Below are 19,319 nucleotides of genomic sequence, written 5' to 3'. Positions count from 1 at the left end.
GAAAAAAACTTTTGTTTAGATTCCTAGCGATGCTATCAGGCTCCCCCCTGTGCAGCTACCTATAATAGACCCAGAAGTCCCTATTCCGTCGTGGGATTTGGAGGTCTGGCCTGCTTTTAAAAGCTGAAATGTTCTGCTTAATGTGTGACCTACTGATTCACCAGTAACACAATGGATCAACACCGAAGATCCCGCTTGCCTGGGCAGAAGGCAGCGAAGGAATAAGCGAAGACGACTGCAGGATTTCAAGGAATATTTTATGTTTCTTCATCGCCTCTTCGTCTCTTTCAACTCTTCTTCATCACTTCCAGTTGCTCATTCTCTCCTCTGTATAAGAGATGATACATCTGGCAAAAAAAATAAAAATAAATCCAGCAACAATCAGCAAAAAAAGCCCCCCAAAAAATCTATTTAGCAACAAGGTAGTCCTATTTGAGTAAATTAAAAATGCTGGAAATAAAAAAAATCTTTGGGCACCGTTGCCCATGTAAGTTGCCCAAAAAGTTGCTCTTTGCATCACTGCCTTAAGATACTCGCTTGTTGTCGAAGACTTGGCCTGACACACTGGCTTTTTACATGGGAGTTGGAATCAGCGTTGTATATAGTAGAGGAATTCAATCAATGCAACTTTCGAAACCCTCCAAATTCTATTTATGCAAGCAAGAAGCTTTCTTTTTTCCGTCCACATACTTCAAACTTGACCAAGCACAGCCGAACTGCATCTGGGTATATTGACATTTAAACGAGCGCCGATGGTTTCAAATGTGTCGCCCGATTCGCAATAAGGAGAAGACATTTTTGCATAAGCCTCCCGCTAGGCTTTTCTCTGACTCAACCTTTGATCATTGGAGGCTAGATGGTCTTGGAACTGGACCAATAACTTCAAAATGAAACATAGAATTCCCTTTTTGCAAAGCCCGACCCCTTTTCAAAGGAGGTGGAATCTTTAAATGCAGTCCTCCTTGCCAAGTAGTTTATATTCTATTATTAGAAATCTCAGCACACTGAAACCGTGCGTATTGGATACAGTATGACCTTAAAACGCAGTCAATGTAGAGAAAAACTTTGTGGTTCTGAAGAAGTTAAACAAATTTTAGTGGAACAACCAAAAGTGCTTCTTTGGCCTGGAGATCCGCAACCACACACTTAACAATTAGCCCTGTCAACAGAAATTTGTACTATTCGAGACGTAAAACAACTTTTGTCTCTCTGAATATTACTTAAATTGTCCCTCAGGTCAGTGAAAAACAAAACTCCAAAGCCAAACATAATAGAATTCAAGCTATAATATAGCTAGTGCCATTAACTGTAGTTTCACGTCACGTCATTTACTGTCAAAACACTGAGCTACCGCCCATCTAACTGATGTTAAATGCTAAACCACAGTTGACTGGTCGCTTTTTATGACTGTGAAATCCACAGGGCAAACACTCTGTGATTCCCAAAGTATTTTTGAACACATGGCTGAGCAGTGTTTTTACAGGATTACAAATGTGCTTACTGTATATACAGTTTCTCGAAAGCCAGACCTCCTCTATTCTCCTCGTAAGCCGGTCTGATGTCGTGTTTTGAAAAAAAAAGGGCAATAGGTGCAGCACGAAATCTAATCCCATGTTATTTCAAGTCCCTCTTAAAAAATTTATTTTTAATCTCAGCGAATAAAGGTTGAATAAATGCATGATGATTGATGATGAACTTCACGTCTTAATTATATATGCCTGTTTACAGATGCTTACTGTAATGATAGTGTTGGGTTTGACTCTACCGGGACCGGGAGTACCAACATCCCCAGCGCCTTGCTCTACTGACCGAGCTAAACAGGATCTAATGGGTTAATTGATGCTGCTATGGTCTACTTAAAGTGATTCTACACACACACACACACATGACTACTACTAGCTAGCAGCAGCAGTAGTAGTAGTAGTAATAGTAGCAGCAGTGGCAGAACTAGTAGTTTTCAAAAGCGAATAAGAAACCTTATTTCCTATATTCTGGTACTTTTTATGTATAAAAAATACAAAAAAAAAAAATGTATATAAAAGTCAGTTGACATCATTTCTACTGCCATGCTCCACACAGTAATCAACTTGACAAACTTTGCACAAGGCAAACCGTTTAACTTTAAAACTTTCAGTGAGACTTTCAGTGAATTCGTCCCTCCACAACAACAGGCAGGTGCAGCTCTATTTCTTTTTCTTCAAGCTCTCCATTTCTACAGAAACTCAAACTTCATCGACAGAAAATCCAAGGAAAAAGACGTCAGTACTGGACACGCTGTTTGATTGACAGGTGATCTCTGGGAAGTGCAGTGCAGAAACACCGCAGCAATGAGACAAAATTAGGTAAAAACAAGGTTAGATAAGTAGATTACTACTTTAAAGTTGATTTCAGTGCCAAAAATCGGCACAGCACCGATGGGTGTCACTTTTTAACGCCGCTGCTACCTGCACCCTCTTCCTGCCAGCTGAGTAACCGTCGCAGGAGGGAAAAGGAGGGTGGGTACATCAACTACCGTGAACACATGTACGCATACATACAAACTCTCTCTCTCAAACACACACACATGCACACACACATGTACACACACACCCCAGTCAGCCCTGGTCCCAGCATCAACAGATGCCAGGTGACACAGCTCATTAACTTCTCCTTTCTCCTATTCTTTTGGCTCCTCATTGTCTTGAGATATGAGATGAGCCTTTGTTGAGAGTTTTGCCCCCTTTTTCTCTCGGGCAGGCAGGGCCCGTAATTAGTGCTTTGCGCTGGGCGTACTTTCTCACAGGGCTACGACACAATTAATCAGCATTTTCCCACCAATGGGCAAAAGCCCCTTGATTCTATCAAGGCCAAATTTTTAAGTTGTGATGCCTTTTTCCAGCTACAGAATCATCAGGACATTAAATGATTTCATAGAATAGATGCATTACAACTATTTTTATCCTTTTCATTATCTATGGTCAGACCTAGGCCAGATAGTATTTGCAAATTATTTTCATGGTTTGTTGTAGCCTACCCAGGTGCCAGATCCATACGGTTTATTACTTAAGTGTCAGAATTAGTGCCAGAAGGTTTGGACAATCACTGGAAAGTCAAATTAGTTTGCTTTGCTGACAACTTACCTGACATCTGAACAGTCCTGATCCAGTAAACTCCACCCATCTGGAACTCCATGCAGGTTAAAACAAATGCTATGAATCATTTACAAATGCTATTTGGCCCGGGTCTGTTAGTGACACATGGAGAGCCTGTTTTGATTTTGTCTAATCTAAGTATATTTGTTTAGAGATAACTGATGACACTGGTGTGTCTTTAAGCTATGATTTTATTAGCAAGCTAAATTATCGTAGTTCAGCTGGTCTGTCTGCTCTCTCATTATCGTTCCCTTCATCTCATCATCTTCTTTAATTCCCAGTTTGTTTATTTTCATTCATGTGTGATCTGTGGTTATTTTCATAACCACTGGGCTGTCATAAATCTTTCAAAACAGTAGATGAACTTTTTTTTACTATTTTATTTGCGAAATAGCATCAAACAGATGAGCAATGACAACAAGGTATAAGGTTTGGTGTGTGTGTATGTGTGTGTGTGTGTGTGTGTGCGTGTGTGTGTGTGTGTGTGCGTGTGTACGTGTGTGTGTGTGAGACAGAGAGATCAAATAGTATTGGAAAATTATTCTTAGTTTGTTTTACACTACTTAGTATACCAAATTAATCAACCAACCAATCAATAAATCAATCAACCTTGCTTCAATGCTTCAGAGTAATTAAAAATAGATCATACTAAGGTTATAAAAACAGTTGAGATATAAAACAAGACATAAACATAAACTGTTTAAAAGGGTAAGAAACGCTTAAATAGAATAAAAAGTAAAGCAAAACATTATTGAACAGAATAATTTACACAGTAAAGTGGTAAAATCATGCTAAAAAATGTGCAAAAAAGAAAGAATCAGCAAGATGATGGCAGACACTTCCAGGCCCTCAAAAGGTCTCATCTACACAATATTCATCCTGTAAGAGCTGATAGACTTCAGGACAAAGTCTGACCTGCAGGCATTTTACAATGAACAATAAATAACAACCAATCCAGGTGAATAAACTGAATAAATTAATAAGATCAACCATGTCTGAGCACTTGGGGAGATCGCGACTTTGCTCGACTACACAGACTTTCAACGATGTCCTTTGTCATCTTTTTATTTTCCTGCTGAGTGTGAAGAGTTGAGGCGGACACAACTGGAGCAGAAGTGCACTTTAGCTAAAAATGAAAACTTCACTCACAGTAGAAAACGTCTTTGCATGAGAGTTGAAGGTAAATGTATCTGTCTGTCCACCACCCTGATCCACACCCTTACTGTCCACTGACCGCCGTATTTCAATGTCAAACTACTTTCTGTTTCTCACCGAGTCTCCTTCATGTAATCCTTTCATGGCGGGAAACGTTATTTCTCTCACTTTTCCTGACATGGAACACCTTATGTGCATTTTAAGACATTGTGCTCAGTTCACGAAATTTCGAGAGTCTAGGCTCCCAAGACTGACGACCAGTCCGAGGTCAAATAATAATCGCTAAAACTTCTTGATGTTAGTTTTAATCTACTTGGAGCACCAGATGGGCTGGGTTTACCATATCAATGCATATCAGATTATGTCAGAAAAGTTGTCAAACGTAGAAAAGTTTACCAATGGACTTCGAGGTATTCTAAACACTCTAGCAATCATTAGCCAACTTTGAATGCCAAGGGCATTGCAAGTCAAGAGATTTGAGCCTGACGCAAACCTCAGTTTGTATCTAAGACAAAAAAGGATCGGTATTTGTCCATCAGACCCTTTATTCCACATGCACTAAAATGCAAAGAGGAAAGGCAAATGTCCCCGGAGTCTCCTTTGCCTCAGAAAAGTCAGAGAGGTAGAGAGGAGCCAGAAGCCACTAGAAGCCCAAAGGTGAAAGCTCAAACTAAACCTCATTGAAGTCCATCAAAGCACCGCCTTGCCTCATTACAGCCAGCCTTGAGCAAGATGGCGGACAAGAGACGACTGTATTGTCCTTAGTGCCAAACTCCACCCATCTAGTACTCCAATCAGGTGAAAACAAACGCTAAAAATGATTTGCAAATACTGTTTAACGTAGGCGCACTGGCCGGAGATCTGGTGGGAGGGAGGGGAAGAGGACGAGAGAGAGCGAGAGAGAGAGAGAGAGAGAGAACAGTAGCCACCAAGCCCAGGGAAACAAAAGCAAAAGAAAAACCCCGGACCTTTCACCTGAGGTCGAAACACAGGTCCTCCACTGCTAATCTGACATATGTTTTCATAAGCCAAGACAAGCAACCCTGCCATGGTGGCCGCTCTCCAAAACTAATGATGTCAAGTGATTCCCCCTAACAAAATCCCCCTTTTAAAACAGAATGAAAGAGACAGAGAGGGAGGGAAGTGCGGGGGCTCTGGGGGTCCGGCAAGGGGATAGAGTTGAAGGGGGAGGGGGGACAGGTTGGGGCAAAGAAGAGGAGGCCCAAACACAGAGACGGAAACCCTCGACAAAAACCTGGACTTGGTGCGCCCCAAAGACCCTACCAGCTATTTTCTCTGCCAAATCTTACCCCTCGCCACTATCATATCATTGTACACAGAGAAAAGGGCTCACTTTTTATTTACGCCGTCATTATTGCCAGAATATTGCTTTTAATTGCTGTCCTGGATTCCCCGCTGCGGTAAAGGACGAGTCTGAGACGATTACTCAAAGTAATGGAGCATAATGATGTCTCGGAATGGCCCCCGAAGCTCAGGTCAGGGGTTGGACAATGTGAACATTCAGCTACTTAGCTTCCTTTGCAACTTTGTGACAAAATCTGTTTGCCCAACACCAATTAAGATGCCTCTCCGTGCGCTCTGGTCAATGGGTTTGACGGAGGGGGTCGTCCAACGAGTTGACATGTCCCTGAGCACGAACAAGCTGGCCTGTGTCCTCGCCTCGATAATTGGTGTCCCTTGCAACGTGCCGCTTCCCAGGGCTGTCCTTTGTGTCCCCATGGCAGTCCTAAATGAGGGGAGTCAGGGCTTTAATGGGACTCCTGTTAGTTTTAAACAAACACAGGGCGACCCCCTACTGTTCAGCATGTTGCATAGAACAGCTGGGAGTCCACGGGGCTCTCACTCGGAGCCCGCAGCCTTCACGGGGGCCCAAGGGCCCGCTGCCCACTCCCCATTGTGCATGGGATGACGGCCTTTCAAGAGGTCGACACTAATTCTGCGTTCACACCGCTAGCAACCACATCGCCGTTCTACTTTTCAATGGCCTGACTTCGGCAGGCTGATTGCTAGGTGTAGTGCCAATGGTGTCGCAGCGATAGGCGGGACGTATAGCAGCACTCGTACGTGATTGGCTGCTGGTGGGAAATGTCTCCCAAATTTTCACGGACAACTTTAATGCACCGACAAACAAGCAAATGAGATGACTGCAGTCTTCCAGTGACAGTTTTCTCTAGTTGCTTGCAGGGTGAATGCACAACAACTGTGGTTCTGATAGGCTGCGCTGTTGTCCCTCTGCTTCCCAGGAGTTTACATAAACAAACACAAAACCACAGATACACACAGAACATGCATACACATACATAATTATGTACACACATCACATTCTAGCAATGCTCTACAATAAAATTATCTAAAGGTGTCCCAAAATCTATAACAGAATTTAATACTATTTCAATAGTAAATTGCAAACAGCACCATTAGTTAAAACTACAATATGCAGCTTTTGTCCTGAACATCATTGAAAAGCCAATTTCAGACAAACGGGGGGATTTGGAAATCTAAACACAGGATGGCAGACAGACACAGATTGATGATGTATAAAGGATCCATTTTATTTAATGTTATTTTAATATGTAAAAAGTTGCATATTGCAGCTTTAACCATTCTTAACCGCATTTGAAATCCCAGCTGCACTGGGAAAATAACAGCGTGGCTCACCCTCTGGGTTTCATTGAGAAAGCTGAGTGGATTTGTCAATGGGGCTCTTGAGTGCGGTGTTGATGTTGTGTGGCTAATGTGTTTGCGCTGGCTGCGATAGAGGGGATTAGCTCCTTTGTGGTGGTCTGCTGGGACCGCAGACTACTGGACTTTGAAAGCATACCTGCCAACTTACTCATGGGCAAATCAAAGTCTCTGAAAAATTGTTCCCTCAGCACCTAGTTGACTGGCTGACCCCTGTGTAGGAAAAAGCACACACACACACACACACACACACAGAGGCTCATCTGAGCCCGTTCTTCATAGACCACCACTAGTGTTTGAACAACGGCTGAGGGTCAAGGTGACAAATGGCAGACACCAAACAAATCTTCCCTAAGGTGAACGCCTGCTAACTAACCAGTCAGCCAACAATTAACCTATACCTGCTCTTTATACTCCTATGGCATCTGGGGTCACTGCCAAAGCACACTTTGTTAAATAAAAATTATAACAGTGCTACTACTAATTCTACTACTACTGCTAATACCATTATACTTTTCAAAACAGAGTACCACACAGTATGAGGTGGTTTTAAAATGACTAAACAAGGTTACATGAGAACAAAATCTGCAAATACTACAGGAACAAAACTTACAACAGTCTCTCTGTGAAAGGCAAAGCACTCTGAAGCTTGTATGAGACCAGATCATATGATGTTACCTCTCCATTACCCACTGCATCTGTTTCTCTAACTTTCAGAAAGCATGTCTAGTTCACATATAACAAGTTCACAATTTATGTGTATAGTCAGATTAGACAATTCTGTTTGAAACACACACAGTATCAATATTTTCCTCAAATGAATCCAGTGAGTATTTCTCTATTAGAATGGGCTACATAATAAAAACACCACAGCATTATAAAGCCACCGTCTCATAGGGAAGTCACTCAAAAAGTGTAGCAGTATTCACACACCTTTTGTGTGTGTGTGTGTGTGTGTGTGTGTGTGTGTGCTACAATGCGTATATTTGGGATAAGTTTTCCCCTTCAGGGAAATTCCAAAATAATTCTCCTTTCATAGATCTACACACCAAACACCATTCTATCTATTTGAAACTATAAACTTTCATTTCAAATTTGAAGATAAATATACAAAATAAGTTTCAGAAGTGTGTTTGATATGGGTTAAGTACAGTATGCTATGCCCTGTTTTAGGCTGGATCTGCTCCATGAAACTGGGGGCAAAAGTTGGCTCAACATTTTGTATTGGCTATTGGCAACTTCAATACAAAAATATCTGTATCAGTATCGGCCTTCAAAAACCCATATCGGTCAAACCCTACCACTCACTACATAAAGCACAATGTTTGTTTGGAGTTAAAGAAAAAATCCCAGGTCTGAATTCCTCCTCCTCTTCTTCCTATCCAGTTTTACCAAGAGAAGTGTGCATTGTCTCCATCTTCCCAGTCTCCATCACCAATTGCAACTTAATGCCGTGAAAGCACCTTTACAAAAGCCTCCACACACACACACACACACACACACACACACACACACACACACACACGTGACCTCCGCGATGCCCCTGCCAATGTGTTTACAGTAAACTGAACCGGGCCTAAGTGTACCCCACAAAGGAGCCTGCAGCCTTTGTGTTCCTGCACACTCACAGGAGACTCTGTGAAGGTGAAGCAGAGATACGAGAAGCTAGAGTTACCTCTTAATGAAACGTATCAACACCGCCGATCACAACAAGACAAACTGCCAATAGCACTCCGCCACGACTGGGGGAGCGCTGGAAGGCCTTGAGTGAACAGAGGAGGCAACAGCATGAAAACTGTTATTAATCCTCTACAATCAGCGCTGGGTGAAAAGTTGTTTGAAAATCAATCGTAGTCTGGTTTTTTTTTACAGCTGCACCAAGCAAATTTGCACACTGGCGGTCCCAAATGGCAGCGAGAGGTAACTGATTGAATTATGTGGACATCAAAACCCAGAAATCCTGTAACGTGCGGTGTCAGTAAACTGCACACAGGACGCTCATGTTTACCGGTCTGTGATGCTTTATACCAGAAGAAACCGAAGAGACGAGAGAGGAAAAGATCTAACGTCGGTAAAGTCCAGCTTTCTCTGGACGGAGACAGTTTGTAATTCGCTGTTAAGTTTTGATTCGTCACTTTCTGAGCTGAGAAGTGTCCATATGTGACACCAAAATATAAATAGGGGTAAATTGAGTGAATCTATGGTGTCTCAGTTAAGTGGGGATGGAATGCTCCTCTCGATTGCAGCCCTACTTTTTGATTTAGACTGATAAGAAGTGTATTTTTTTACATACAAATCTTGTCTAGTTCAGCTTTAAGCATGAAGCCTTAGCAGAGCAAAGTATCTGAACACAATGTGAGAATAGATGCATGTGCGTCTGCCCGGCTGTATTAACCTCATCCTGCTGTACAAGCCTCTTTGATGCATGAGAAGTCTGCAGACGGAGGAAGACTTCCCACTTAGAGCTGCGTAATTACGGAAAGGGTCTGTGATGTGTGTGTGATCTGTGAAAAAACACTAACTTAAAAATTGATCGGTTATCAAATTGATTCTAAAAAAACAAAACCCACTAACTCCAGGATATTGCAATGATTTTCCAGATTATCCAGAGCTCACATTCCCTCTTCGATTGCCAGAAGATTACAAACAACCAACAGTAAGGCCAGTAACACCCTGACAATAACAATGTAACAAATATTTCAGTGTATAATCGTATATATACAGTATATCACACATAGAAAAAAAAAGGCTGTGATCATCTTGGCAGGCTGTGTGAAACTCTAGATAGCAAGATAAAGAAAGGAATGTCAATGTTTATTATTGTAACAGCTGAATCATCTGACAAATTGACTCTACCTATCCCAAAGCCTTCCAAAGCCTTCCACGCAATCTTGTGGCTTAATAATATTCTGTATCACAATATTAAGCCTCTTCAGGGAAATTCCCAAACAATGCTGCTGCAATTCTGAAAGCATTATTATTACCAAACCATGTATCTGCAAAAATATGAGTTTCTCAAGAAGGAAGAAAAGAATGCTTACTATTGATGCCCAGGTGGAGTAAATACAGTGGGGGTTTAACAGGTTTCTAACACTAACCCAAGTGTCAAACTCACTCAACACATAAAGGACCATGTGTAAACTTTTTTTCCACAGCAGAATATTAAGGGTGAGGTTGTCGCATTCAATTTTGAACTTGGTTTGAGTTCTTCCAATTCTCCATGCATGGCAGCTACAACCATTCACACAAATTTGATGAATATCTCCCAATAGTAACTTCGATAACACTACACTGCCTTTCTGAGGGCCTGAAATCAAAGATGGCATCATCCTACACACACCGTGCCGGGCTCTGTGCTCCATCACGGCTGTTGCAGCAACGTTGTGAGAACATTTTATTTACGACACCAAAGGTTTTCATTTTTTACTGATGTGTAACTCTGTCTGGAATGGAATCTCATGAAGCATTTCAAGTTTATTTTTTCATGGGTGCAGCCCGCGGATCATGGGAAGGGTTAGACGGATACATTGAGCCGATATTTACCTGATTTTGAAAAATTTCTTTGCGCATTTTATGTATTCATTTACTTGCTCAATAAAGTTTTTTGTAAATTAATTGCTCATTTAAAGGCCTAATGTATCTCAGTGTTTCCACCATCAGTGAATAAGTGCAATTTCATCATTTAATGGAGAGTTTTAGTGTCCCATGACGGCCTAAATGCTGTTTCAGAGGCTTTTCCTACAATAATAAATTCTGTGGGTAAACACTGAATACTTGTAATTTTTTTTGCATGAAAGGCTAATGGAATATTGGCACAAAATATGTGCTGTGACTTAAGTATAAAAATATTGGTATCTGTATTGGCCTCCAAAAATCCAACCCTAGTCATGGCTGCCGGCACCAGAAATAAACACACACTTTATCATAACAAAAATACCCAAGAAAATGTTCTTTTCTGTGTTATAGGTGCAACAATAATGCAGCCAGGTATGTTTTCCCAAGAATATTGCATGTTTTCTTAAAAGCTGTCTACATACAAAGGAATACAAATCTGGAGAAAGATTGACGACAAGTTCTGTTATTACTGTGAGTTGGCATAGCAACCAATTCCATTTTTTGATAAAGCACAGATAGTCATGCATTGTGAGAATTATCGGCACGGCTGGAACGCGCCGTTGACCAATCAGATTGCTTGGCAGAAACTGTCTGTTGTATAATAAGCTGTGTGGTCTCATCCTGAGAATGTGACTGAGCATATTAGGCTTCATAAGGGAGGGAAACGGCTCTGAAAGTATGACAGGTATGATAAACCTTTCACTAAATGTAGTCCAGTTGGAATGTGGGTCTAAATAAAACACAGAAGAGCATGTTGCTACAGGTGAAAAATAAAATAAACCGGTGAGAGTTCAGTGAATATGAAGAGATTGTTCCTGTACAGCTTCGACCACAGCTGTCATCACCAGAAACACTGCTACTGTTTACAATTAAAGATGTTGACTTCATGTTCCACTGCCCTGCTTCTGCCTCTCTGTGGTTTGTGTGTGGTGAGGCTCAGGAATGAACACAGAGGACTTGACCTTTCCTCTCAGTGTGGATTCCCAGGAGGCACTATCACTAAAAATATTATTACTACTACTATAAATACTACTACTACTACTACCACTGTAAATACAACTACCACTGTAAATACTACTACTGTTACCACCACCAGGTTATATTATTACTACTGCTAATGGTACCACTACCACTACTATTACTACCTCTACTACTACCACTGTAAATACTACTACTGCTACCAGCAGTTCCACTATTATTACTTACTACTACTAGTGGTACTACTAACACTACTGTTACTACTACTACTACCAGCAGTTCTACTATTACGACTACTACTACCATTACTGTAACTACTACTGCTATCACTACTATTACTACCACTCCTACTACTACTGTTACTACTACTGCAACTACTATTATACGGTTACTACTACTACTGCTACAACTACTACTACTGAAACTACTATTATAAGGTTACTACTACTACTCCTACAACTACTACTACTCCTACTGCTACTACTACTGCTACAGCTACAACTACTACTAACACTACTACTACTAGTAGCACTACAACTGCTACTATTACTGCTACTACTACTGCCACTACTGCTACACTACTACCACACTACTACAACTGCTGCTACTACTACTACTACCTCCACTTCTATTACTCTTACTTCTACTACTATCACTACTACTGCTGCTACTACTAGAGGTAGGATCATATGAATGATTAATTGAATATTTTATTGATACTGCAGGCACAGAGTTGAAGCTGTCAAAGAGACAGCAGCAAGCTTTAAAGTGAAGTTTAAGGTTCACATGAGGGGAAAAGCCTGATTGCATTTCACCCAGCCAACCTCTGTTCAACGCCAGAACACACATGAAGAGGCTTTTCTTCACAGCTACAGCGCTTAACGGCAACCTTCAAACCTGTCTGCGAGGGACTTTCCACCGCGACTATAGCTGCACTCATTAATCAGCCCCAAAAAGCAATGTCAAACCGTATTTGTCACATTTTAATGATTCATTGCTTCGCGAAAGAGAGAGGGAGAAAAACTCTCCCCTGAAGCTGGGATTTCACCCGCAACAAGCAATTCAAAGGCAATTTGTAGATGTTGCTTTGTCATGTATAGGTTGCACAGATTGTGACGGATTGCCCGTCGGAGGGTTTTTGTTTGCACAGTGTTCACTGTCAGCCAAGGAGTCGGAGGATTTCAAGACTAACTGAAACTGTTTTCATACCGCCGTGATGTACGACCTCACAGATTATCCCCAGATTATCTTTGATCAGATTACAGCAGCTCCTGCTGATCCAGCGACTGTGATGGATGGGAAACCAGACCGGCTCAGTCCAGTACAATCAATTAAATTGTGAGGAAAATGGTGAATACATCCAGTTTTGAATATTGAGGTTTGTTGTGGATATAGATAGATAGATTAGATAGATAAAATAGATAGATAGATAGATTAGATAGATAGATTAATAGATAGATAGACAGACAGACAGACAGACAGACAGTACTTTTGCGTTCCCTACTTCAAAAGCCTGCCGTAGCAATATGCTTTACGCTGCCAAGTATGTTGTCGATCATCGTTTTAAAATGCGATGCAAGACTATTACTCTGTTTTTAAGACAGTGAGTCATCTTATCATCTTAGTGAGTCATCATCTTAGCTATGTCAAGCAGATGTAGATTGCATTTTTTCAGTTAGCAGCAAGTTGTCTGCACAAGATGCCGCAGGATTTTCACTTTTTTTCTACTTTTTAAAACATTTGCCCTATCAAAAATGAAACAACAGTTAAGAACAATAACGGTAACAGCATTGAATTTTAAAAAGTAAAAAAATAATGGATGGTAAGAATTGAAAAACTATTGTGTTTAATAACTAGTTACTACAAAAAAGTAGTCAGTGTACTCTAACATGTCATAGATAGGTAGATAGATATGGGATAAATAAAGTTAAAACTTTAACATTGAGATAGATGCTATGTATTTTAACTTCCACTCATGGGTTTCATGTACCAAATTTACAATGTATAGCACCCCACATGCACTGTATGTCCATACATGTAAAACATCCATAATTTCAGAAACTGGCAACGTCCCGTATTCTCCTCCAGCTAACTCCAACTATCATGAGAATGCGTGTTGAAATCCTTTCTCACAGATTCCTTGGCCCAAATATAGGCTTAACCATAACAGTGTTAAAAGTATCACTTAACAGTGTCAGAAAGGCATTGCAGATGTGTCTCTGTGTCAACCCCTTCCGTCTGGGGAAGGAAAATATTATAGAAATGTCTTTGTCTCGCTGTGTCATTTGCCAAGACAAGACAGGAGATTCGAGACCTTTTGTTTTGAATGTGGTCTTCTGCAGTGTCTTGTCTTTTCCCACACAAGTTCTCAATAAGAGTATGGTTTACATTCAGCCCGCAAAGAACAAAAAAAAGGGGGCAAATCTGACTTTCACCAGCAGTAGAAATAGAATCACTCCATCCAGTCGCTTCCAAAGTGTTTAAGTCTGGTTATTTTATCAGATTTTATGGGCGAGTGGAGGAGGGACAAAATAAGTGGAATGTTTTGAGAGTGCCAAGAGGTCATAAAAGAAAATTTCTCGGTCTTCAACAGAGCTTATCCTGTACACGATAATATTATTTCTCTGTCATCGGCCCCAGCAGGCCAATGTGGTATCTATAGTAGGCATCGCCACTGAGGATTCATTCACTTCATCGACTTTAGAAGGGAGATGAAGCCTAAAGGTTCCTGGTTCGAATCCCCAGAAAATCCAGGCAGGGACAGTGAATGAGTAACCAGGGGTGGAAAGAGTACCAACATACCGAAATTTTACTTGAGTAGAATTAAAAGTACTGATGTGAAGATCTACTTTAGCTCAATCTACAATCTACAAAATGTCTCCTCCAAAAGGCTAAACTGTGGGCTAAGTTCTGGTGTCCTAGGTACAGAAGAATAAAGGCTTTCAGGGGCGACGTAACGCACCCTCTGGCAGCCATATTGGAGGTTTCCAGCTCTGGCGAAGACCAGCTGATTGCGTTTCTAAACGTACAACTTGACCGTCTCAACAGAATTGAAAAACCATGGTTAATTTATGTGTTGTGGGATCACGAGCTAACATATCAACCCGGTCTCACGGAAGTTCGTGAAATAGTCACGAAATTTAATCTATTGATTCGTGTACATGGACACGATTTTTCAATTTTTTTCGTGACACTCAGCACGACTTTCAAACTAATGTATTTCAATTGGAAGTATCTTTCGTGAGTGCAACACGTTTTTTTTCTGTCAGTCTGGACTCAGGAAGTAGTGTGACATTGAAATAAAACGGTGGTGGATGGGTGTATACGTTTGCCTTTGATGCCAACGACCAGAGTTCGATTCCCAGCGTGTTCAAAGTACATTTCAACTGTAAGCCACATTTAAATTTTTAACGAACGTTTTTCTTATTTAACCATGACCAAACCATTTCTCTAACCATAACCAAGTTGTTTTATTTGCCTAAACTTACGTTTTCAAATTCGTGGTGGAGGAACGTAATTCAGGTCGTGGTGGAGGCACGTTTTTTAGGTCGTGTTCACTTCACGAAAAAAAAGGTTGTTTTTAAGTCGTGCTGAGTGTCACGAAAAAAATCGCAAAATCATGTCCATGTACACGAATCTATAGATTAAATTTTCGGATTAAATTTTCGTAACTATTTCACGAACTGCTGTGAGACCGGGTTGAACATATACAGTTGAAGCTAGCATAAGCAGTAGCTAGTAGTCACATGTAATAAAATATTAACATTGGTTGCTCTGCTAAATTAGCCTGCTGGCTAGTTAGGCAACCGTTTGTTTGGAAACAAATCTACCTTAATAGACAATTCACTTTTACTTATAAAGTTACTGAGTAATCTACACCCACACCACCACAGTCTTTTTCAGGTAGGCCTATCTCTCTTCTAGCTTGGTTTTTATATTCGTGCACAGCCAATTCTCCATCACGGACCTCAATGATCGTTGCTAGGAGATCTGTGACCCAACTGCAAAGCCATATTGTGTAAAATGACTAAAACAAAATACACATAAAGAGAGCACTTTTTAAAAACATGGTGCACCTCTGTATGAGGATGTTGCTTTATGTTGAACGGATGAATTTAACAAATGACATTAAATATTGGGAAAGAGCTAGTTAAAGCTGCAGCCTGAAGAGCAAGGTGCGACGGCAGCTCTGTTATTCTTTAAATGTTAAAAGTGAAATGTATCATTGAGTGAGTAAGCGACTTTCTCTCTGTCTACCTATACTACTAGACTCCTAAAGTTGCATGAATGTCTCTCCTTTGCATCCAGTCGAAGACCCAGGAAGGGGAAACGCTGAGACCACAGAGACAAAGCATAGGGTTCCTCCATCGCAGGAGGGAAATAATAACTCGTGGACAATTGCCAGTTAGAGCTTATAGGGAGGGTGATGTAATGTTTATACAATATAGGAATATTTCACTTCGCTGTCAAAGCAGTAACTCACCTGCGTTTATTCAATCCCCAAAGAATCCTCGGCGGCTACAGAGGTGGAGAGACAATGATCGGTCTGTCACTGAGCGGGGCGGAGGGCGGGGAGGTCCGCCGCCGCGCTGAGGCCTCCGTCTGAGGTGGGACGTTTCTCCAGTGTGGTGTATGGTGTGTGTGTGTGTGTGTGTGGGGGGGGGGGGGGGGGGGGGGCAGACCAGGGCAACATATAGAGCTTGAGTATACTTAGGGGTGGAAAGAGTACAAAAGTATACAAAGTAAAAGAAAAAAGTAGCTCATTAAAAAAAATACGTTCTTTTGTGATGAAGTGTTGCAATTTAGTTTTTTGGTGAACCCACTTTCCCTCAACCTGCCTCCTCTACTTCTACTTCAGTTAGTGATTTCCTACATTTCCCAGAATGCCTTTCCCATCACCCCCGAGAAAATGTGTCTGAACGCGTTGCATCCAGCTGTTGGTTTTATGTGTATAGGTGGAGAAACCAGTAACGATTGTGATAGTAAGAGCAAAAGAGTGCGTTGAGAAAAAGTGAGTGAGTCGTGCCCCTTGCCCAAAATGCAACATGTGTTGTGGCTGCATTGCATTCTGGTCGATTGAGTCTAGAAAGAAGCCCTTGCTCTTTGATTCTGAGGGACTGACACCAAAACCTGATGTTTACCATTGATGTTTTAGATCACTATATCATTCATACACTGGCCATTTCCTGGTTTGACAGGACATTTGTACTATGTAACATGATTTAAAATGTAGCCCAGTCAAAACAGTAAAAGCATAATTGCTGATTTCAAAAATATATATATTTTTAAAAGTACATGTACACAAAAAGCTACTCAATTACAGTACCAGTGATTGTAGTTTGCTTCTTCCACTGTTGAGTATACTATTAATGCTTGAAAAAATCTTAAGAGCAGCCAGTTGGTTGATTGACTGATTTATTGATTACATGACTGATTGACTAACAAGGCAAGTTGCCTAAGAACATTCTTCCTTGCAGCAATGGGAGTAGGAGTAGTTGCAGAGGAAGAGAAGGTAACACACACACACACACACGCACACACACACACACACACACACACACACACACACACCTGGGAGCTGCCCAATAAAACCACAGTCCTCCACTATTGGCCACTGAGAAGCTCCACTGGAAATTTTCCAGAATATTCTTTTCCACATTTATTTCCATATGCAAGATCATACTTAGATATACAGTATGACACTTGGAACACCAGTGCAAGTTTGTTTTTCTTTTCTGTCCTCCTTCCTGTGTCACTACCGATCTGTAAACACACGTCTCTGCACAGTACATGTGTATTTTACATGTTTAGAGTAGCGCTTACAAGTGCGTGGGTGATTGAAAACAATATTAAATGACATCACTCACTATAGCTACTTCATTTGGCTACGCTCCACTAAAAGTATGCAAAGAGTGCGGACGAGAGCGTCATCACTCTGAAACGACAAAAGGCCCGGCGACAGCAATGATATTTTGATATGATTTGATTAGCCATCAGCAAGCAAAGCAGTCTTGTTATGTGTGATTAAATACGTCGGAGAGTGACAGGAAAGATGTAAGAGGATGTAAGAGAGAGAGAGAGAGTGACACGAGCCAGATTTGGAGCCACAGTATCGCGGCTCTCCGTGGTACAAGCTGTTACCCGCTGCTCCTCCAGTGGAGCTGCGCTGAATGACTGCAAGTCTTAGCAAGCAGCAGAGAGAGGAAGACAGAGATAGAAACAATAATAATGATGATAATAATAGCAATACTACTACTAATGCTACTACTACTCCTGCTGCTACTACCTACTATTAGTACTGCTGATACCACTATTACTACTAGTACTGCTACTATTACTACTACTGCTATTACTACTACTACCACTACAACTGCTACTACTAGTAGTACTGCTGGTACCAAAACTACTACTGCTAGTATTACTACTACTGCTGCTAGTAGTAGTACTACTACTATTACTGCTGCTACTACTGCTGCTGCTACTGCTGCTAAGACTACCACTACTATAACTACTGATATTAGTACTACTACTATTACTACTACTGCTACCATTACCGCTGCTACTACTACTGATTTACTACCATTACTATTACTGATAACTAATAATAATGAAGAGCTTTATATATAGCATTCTTCCAAAACAAGGTTACAACGAGCTTTACATCAAACAAACAATTGAACACAAGAGCAGTTTAAGAGGAAAAAACAGAAAGAGAGAGAGGGAGGGAAGAGAGAGATAAAGAGGGGGAGAGATGGAGGAAGATAGAAAAAGAGAGGGAGAGGCTTAGAAAGTGGGAGGGAGGTGGGGTGGAGGGGCAGGAGCACAAGTGTAAGTGGGGTCACAGGTTTAGCATTGCTCAGCCATGTTCTCATCAAGCCCCGCTACAGGCGGCCCATGCCAAGTCGAAGCTCACGCTTTATGTAATGCCTGGGAGGTGGAGTGCCGAGCTCTGCTCAGAATCAAACCCGCCTTTGTTTAACAAAACACCCACTAATCTGTGACGTTGGAATATTTTAGACATCTATTTTGATGGAATCGGCCGCCGTCAGGTAAACTCGGTGCACCCAAAATGTTTTGACAGATTCCAAGGTTACTGAAGTATTTTGATGAAAGTCGGAGCAAAATATTTTGATAAGCAGAACGCTGTGATACAAAATTAATGGCACATTGTCGAGCTGATCTTCAACTTTCTCTTGCTAGATTGGTATGTGAAAAAGTCACGGCTTAACTCTGTGGCATTAGATCCAGATCCGTTTGAATGACACAATCATTGCATCAAAATCCATCGTGAATCTAATTAACATTTAGAAATTAGACAGTGTGGGGATGATCTTAAAAATAAAAACAAGTTTGGCAAAGGATCGATAACCTTTGGTTTTCCATTGCAATTTTGAACATATTGGTTTTTTTTGTATTTTGCTTAGGATTACATCTTTCTTTTGAAATAATATTGCATCACAACACACCAACATTAGAAGCTGCAGCAGCAACAGTTACAGGGCGTTTACACTGCAAGGAACCTGGTTGATGGGTCTCTATTCTGACTGATTGTGGGCGGGGCCAGAGACTCCGATTGCATCTATGTAATTGGTCTTGTTGAGCGTCCACACATTTCCGTTTGCTCAGCTCTGTAGGAAATGAAATGGTAACTTGATGATCATGTTGCTTGTAGTCTGAACGTACGTTAATGCCAACATAATATTGATCGTCTTTTCAGAGGAATTAAGATCATTCTGC

General features: G+C 41.1%; 1 protein-coding gene across 1 annotated transcript in view; it reads left to right on the top strand.

The window, feature by feature from the left end:
• Nucleotides 1–19,319, top strand: part of npm1b (nucleophosmin 1b) — a 210,671-nt gene that overhangs the window by 52,616 nt on the left and 138,736 nt on the right. The gene's annotated exons all lie outside the window — the stretch shown is intronic.

This window comes from Centroberyx gerrardi, chromosome 16 (genome assembly GCF_048128805.1).
Source record: "Centroberyx gerrardi isolate f3 chromosome 16, fCenGer3.hap1.cur.20231027, whole genome shotgun sequence".
Lineage (NCBI taxonomy): Eukaryota > Metazoa > Chordata > Actinopteri > Beryciformes > Berycidae > Centroberyx > Centroberyx gerrardi.
This window is presented reverse-complemented; position numbering and strand designations above follow the sequence as displayed.